The sequence below is a fragment of the Capsicum annuum genome, unplaced genomic scaffold, assembly GCF_002878395.1.
Source record: "Capsicum annuum cultivar UCD-10X-F1 unplaced genomic scaffold, UCD10Xv1.1 ctg3053, whole genome shotgun sequence".
Lineage (NCBI taxonomy): Eukaryota > Viridiplantae > Streptophyta > Magnoliopsida > Solanales > Solanaceae > Capsicum > Capsicum annuum.
Window position 1 is genome coordinate 1 of NW_025837100.1, and position 6,149 is coordinate 6,149.

General features: G+C 30.5%; 1 long non-coding RNA gene across 1 annotated transcript; it reads left to right on the plus strand.

The window, feature by feature from the left end:
- Positions 1-2,768: 2,768 nt before the first annotated feature.
- On the plus strand, positions 2,769-4,155 carry LOC107852522. The gene is made up of 4 exons (XR_007049526.1): positions 2,769-2,935; positions 3,010-3,094; positions 3,175-4,085; positions 4,141-4,155. It is a non-coding gene; the product is annotated as an uncharacterized LOC107852522 (long non-coding RNA).
- Positions 4,156-6,149: the final 1,994 nt, after the last annotated feature.

The following is a 6,149-nucleotide window of genomic DNA, read 5'->3' on the forward strand; positions in this document are numbered from 1 at the left end:
CATGTGGACCAAGTAGCGCAACCCAACACCACCAAGATTTTTCATATCATTAATTCAGGTGGTTCAAAATTAATATATGTACAAAAATATAGATTTTCTATCTTATATAATGTAATATTTTGCCGAGGAGGTTCGGATGAACCCCTGACGCCTATGTAGGTTCACCCCTGGCTGGGTAGTTAATGAATAAGTAAAGCATGCTATGGGTTGGAGAAAATAACTAAGGAATGTAATTTTTGAGTTATTATATATTGGGTGATGCCTGTGTGAGGGGCTTATTCTCTGTTGTTGGCTTATGATATTATATATTATGTGTTGTTCATCTGGAGGCTTTATTTGACATCATTGGCTATATTTATGCATTTGATTGTCTTATTTATTAATGTGATGCTTGTGCGGGGACTTGAATGAATATTATAGGTCTTATTGAGCACTATATTTCTTTATCATGATAGAAATACTTGAGTTATGATTGATATGATATTAATGATGTCTTACATGCATGTTTATTTTAACAGTGTCCATAGAACTGATATCATGAATTATTGACATACTGAATTAATTTCTGATCTCACTTTTATACGTATTGAAAGGAATGAATATCTTCATACTGTTTGATTATGAGTATTATATCCTCATTGCATACATACACATTCATGATATACGATATCATTGAAAAACGTTGATTTTTAAAAGAAAATAAAACACTTTTAAGAATACCTAGAACGATGGATGTGCCAGTCGGGTAGATTGAGACATGAGATTGAGATTAGTGAAAACTTGAGATAGTATATAGGGTGTAAACCATCCATGGGTCCTATTTTGAGAGCATTGAAACTCAACAGGTGTATACAGAAAGTCATGTTATGCCTTTCAACTATTCGCTTCATCATCCATTGCATTGCATTGCATTTGCACATCATATATTAGTTTTACGTGTTATTTGTCGTGTATTTGGATTCTATCTATACTTGTATATATGTTTTTCAATTTGCTGTCATTTATATTAGAACTGTTAGTAGAGAAGGTGTGAACTACCATTTGGAAACTTTTCTTCTTGCAAGTTGCGTGCTTATAGTATTTTCTTTACTTATATTATTTCATACTTTGTTCAATCGGCCTATGATACCTACTGAGTACAAGTGATTGGATCGTAGTTACTCTTATTGTGCCCTTTTGGTGTAGATTCTAAAACGAGTACGACTTGTGGAGATTGATTCGTCCGATTGATTTGGTGATTTATCAAGGTACTGGTGCACTCTAGGCTTTTCAGAGTCGACTCCAGACCTCTTCCATCTATTTGTTGTCTTTATTTCTATTTTGGAGACAGACTATGTATTATTCAGAGTAGGTTATGTATTATATGTTCTTACACTTTTGACACTATTTTTGAAATTTTTATGATATTTTGTTTAGACATCCACTATATTGTACATGTGTTGGCCAGACTCCGTTCTATAAGTCTCATTTTGCCTTACTTTATGTAATATTTCGTATTTCTTTTCTTTTGAGAGTGTTTGGCTTACTATCAAGGCTGAGTTGCAATAGTGTCATCATGACCCCGATTTTTGGATCGTTATAAAATATCAATAGTGCCATTATTGATATCCACTATAAAAAAAATTCAAACTAAAAAAAGGGTGTCAAACACGTGATCTAAAAGTTGTGGAATATTATCAACAATATTCATTAAAAAACTACATAGATTTCTTGTCTTTTGATAACCAAGAAATCACCAATAATGGCTCAATTTGAAACTCTAAGGGCTTGCTTAGTATGAGGGATCTGAAATTTTCAAACAAGGCAGAATTATTTTGACCAAGTGTTTGATTAAAAATATTAATTACTTCAGAGATTATCATCCCACCATTTACATTATAACGATGAAGTAAGCGACTTTAAATATATGATGGGATAACTTAACAATGAGATATCTCAAGATAACTTTGTTTATCCTATTTTCTATACCAAACGACCGCTATGTGCACAGAGTCATCCTAGTCTTTCTCTGCTTAGATATCAATCTTCTATCGGTCAACATCATAATTCGAACCTATGATAATGCATCTAACACATCAACTGTTATACACGCTTCCCTAGACCAAAGACATAATTCATTTCTATTATCTATCAGTCGGCATCATAATTTAAACACATGATATGACATGTATCTAACACATTAACTATTGAACTCGAAATCAAAATAAGTAAGTTATGAATAAAGTGACTCAAATAGGTCATCTATTTAATAAATTATTAAAATAGATTATACGTAATAAATTATTACGTTTTATATTTTTTTCTAACGATCAACTAATGGAATTGACTTTTTATAAAACATAATAAATTATTATATTTTATCAAAAAAAATTTAAAACGTAACAAATTGTTATGACTTACATAAAAATCTAAAAAGAATAAATTAGTGTTTTATCACATCACCGCTTCTATGTTTATTTTTTCTCAAATCTGACAAATCATAAGAAAAACTTACGGATTACACTTTATGTCAAATTGTAAAAAGTTATTTTTTACACTTTATGTCAAATTACACTATCTTTTCTGTTAGTCTAAAAGAATTATATTTTTGTGAGTGTATGTGTGTGTGCTTTTTTAATTTAATTTTGACTTTTATTAATAACCCATATAAAAAATTTACAAAGATGGATCAACCCACCATTATTTAAAACACCCACAACCGAGAATGGACCAACCCATTCTGAAAAATACCCGGCCCATTTCCTTTTGTGATTACATATAAAAAAAGTGAGGGTTTCCTATTCTCTTCTCTACTCTTCTCCGTCGCAAGTTCTCTGTTCCAGATGAAAAATGTTGACTTTCACTGTATGAAACTTGAGTTCTTCGTGTATCTGTTGTGAGTTATCAATCAAATACCATGGATTAAAGCTGGTCCTGTGTTTATCAACTATCAAAAGTTGGTGTCTCCTCTTCTTTTATGATTTCAGCTTGCTCTTTACCTTCATTAATGGACCATTTTGTTGTTTTCAGGTGCGTTCTCCGATGGATGGGATGAAGCTCTTCTTTTTGTGTTGTGTTGAGGGTCTCAGATTCCTGGATGATACTTCAGATTTATGTAAGTTCTTTTTTCTATCATTTTTCTTCCGTTTATGCGTCCATACTTCCTTACCCTCCTTATTTTGATCTTCCTTGTAGTTGCTAATGGGATGGAGATAGTAAGATGCTCGGACCCGCATGAAAATAAACTGTAGTAGTTCATCTAGGTGTTTCAAATGCCAATATCTATTCCGACCCTCCCCCTTTTTGCTGAGAGTCCCTTTTGAGGGCTGACATAGATTAGGCTAGGAAACTTATTGTGTCTTTTTGTTAGTTTCCTCATTGTAAATATCTGGTTGTGTATCTCTGAACACTCTAGCCTACTCAGCCTGTTCACTCTCTTGTTACTCTCATCCTTGTGTAAGGACATTGTAATTTATCACCGTCAAAAATATAAATTATTTTTTCTGGTAGTTTCGTAGTAGTTTTTGATTCATGTTTCAATTAGGATTTTGAAGAAACTTACATGCACAAATACGTTTTTTATTATAATTAATGGAGTAGGAAATCACAATTTAAGTTAGGAATGTACAAAAATCGAATCGATAAAATGTTATTGATTTATCGTTATTGAGTAATCTTATAAAAAAAAATAAATTATTGAGTTATTAATTCAATTTTAATTTTTTTTACTATGTCTAAATAGTAGTGGATGTAGTTAAGAAGCTAAAGGTTCTTAACTACATACCTAACCCCTACATACTTTACCCAATAACCCGGTAAAAAAAATATTAAAATCAAATTAATAATTCAATAATTTTTTTTTATAAAATCATTATAAGTCGTTAACTCATTAGCAATAAATTAATAATATTTTTATTAGTTTGATTTTTGTACACTTGTAACTTAAATTGTGATTTTTTACTCCATTAATTATAATAAGAAACGTATTTGTGCATATGAGTTTCCTTAAAATCCTAATCAAAACACTAATTAAAAACTACAAAAAAAAAAAAAAATTGTTTTAGACAAACAGAAAAGATAGTGTAATTTGACATAAAGCGTAAAAGGTAATTTTTTATAATTTGACATAAAGATAGTGTAATTTGACATAAAGCGTAAAAGGTAATTTTTTATAATTTGACATAAAGTGTAGGCCGTAAGTTTTTCTTACGATTTGTCAGATTTGAGAACAAGTAGACATAAAAGCTAAGTCGTAACAAGGTAATTTTTTATAATTTGACATAAAGTGTAGGCCGTAAGTTTTTCTTACGATTTGTCAGATTTGAGAACAAGTAGACATAAAAGCTAAGTCGTAACAACTTGTTACGTCTTATAATTTTCTTTGGTAAAGCATAATAATTTATTACGTTTTATAAAAAAAGAATTGTATAACATAATATAAAAAAATTGTAAAACGTAATAATTTATTACGTTTTATAAAAAGATTTGTAAAATGTAATAATTTATTACGTTTTACAAAAAGTTAAGTCTGTTTGTTAACCGTTAAGAAAAAAGTATAAAACGTAATAGTTAAGAAAAAAGTATAAAATATAATAATTTATTACGTTTAATCTATTTTAATAATTTATTAAATAGATGATCTATTTTGATCACTTTATTCATAATTTATCTTATTTTGATTCCGAGTTCATTACTATTGCACTCCTATCGCTAGACTAGGCTAAATGGATAATTTGGATTTGTGACATGCACCTAACAAATCATCTAGTGCACTTGTATATCTAGATCAAAGTTATAATTTAAACTCGTGACATGCACGGATCAATGGTTGCACTCCTATACCTAGACTAAAGCTATGATTCGGGCTTGGGACATGCGTCTCTAACAGCAATTGTTGCACACGTATCTCTAGACCAGAGTCCTAAGCCATGGGACATATTCTGAAAAGGAAAAAAAGCATAGATATCCCTTTGAATTATGACCACACTTTTAACTATAAACCTTAACCTTTTCTTTTTAGGGGCGTATTATGAACTAATTAAAAATGAAAAATATGGCATAGAGGGTGTGTTTGGTACGAAGGAAAATGTTTTTCATAGAAATTTTTTTTCTGAAAAATAAGTTAATTTTTTACTTATTTTCTTATGTTTGGTCGGTGGATGAAAAATATTTTCTGAAAAATATTTTTCAAAAAATATTTTCTAGTATTTGATTGGTGAATGAAAAAATATTTTTCAAAAAATACATTTTAGTGTTTAGCTAAAGCGTAAATATACATTTTAAAATCCTTTTTTAAAAAATAAATTAAAAAAATTAAATTCCTTTTTGGAAGTGGGTTGGTTGGCGGGTGGGTGGAGGTATCAGAATAGGTAGTAGGGGTGGAGTAAGAAAAAGTTTTGAATTTATTTTGTTAAGAAAAAAAATTAAAAAATTGGCGGGGAGAAGGGGTAGTAGGAGCTGGGGGTCAGAATAGGGGAGTGAGGGAGAGAGGGATTAAAAATAATTTTTTTTTTTAGGTTGTGATTGAGGGGTGGTGGGGAAGGGATGGGGGAGGGGGCTAGTAAGGGGGGTAGGGTGAATTAAAAGTTTGAATTTTTTAATAAAATGTAGATATTATTTTTGAAGGGGGACTGGTAGGCGTAGGGTGGGGGTAGGGAATAAACTAAGAAAAATTTTTAAAATACTTTTTAAAACAATTGAATTTTGAGGGTGGGGATGGGGGTAGTGGGTGGGGTGAGGGTAGAGGTAGGGGTGGGGTGGAGTGGTATCAGGGTGATAGGATATTGGAGGCAAGGGGCGGAGTAAATGATTTTGAGAATTATACGAACATTTCAACTTTAAAATGAGATTGAAAGAGAGTTTTGAAAAATGTTTTCCTTACTTTTTGAAGGAAAGTCATTTTTCTTAGATTTAAGGAAAATAAGTTAATTTGGAAAACATTTTCCAAAACATATAAGCCAAGAAAACACACCGGAAAAGATTTTCTTCATGCCAAACACACCCAGAGAGTTTATTTATTCTCTTGGAGGCAAGTTAGGGGCAAAAGATAATTTTTTAAATCTTATTAATATGGACACATGTCAATTTTCTAATTGGATAATACTTTACAATTAATTCTTACACATAATTAATCAACATTAAAATTTAAATTGATATGCTTTTTTATAAAC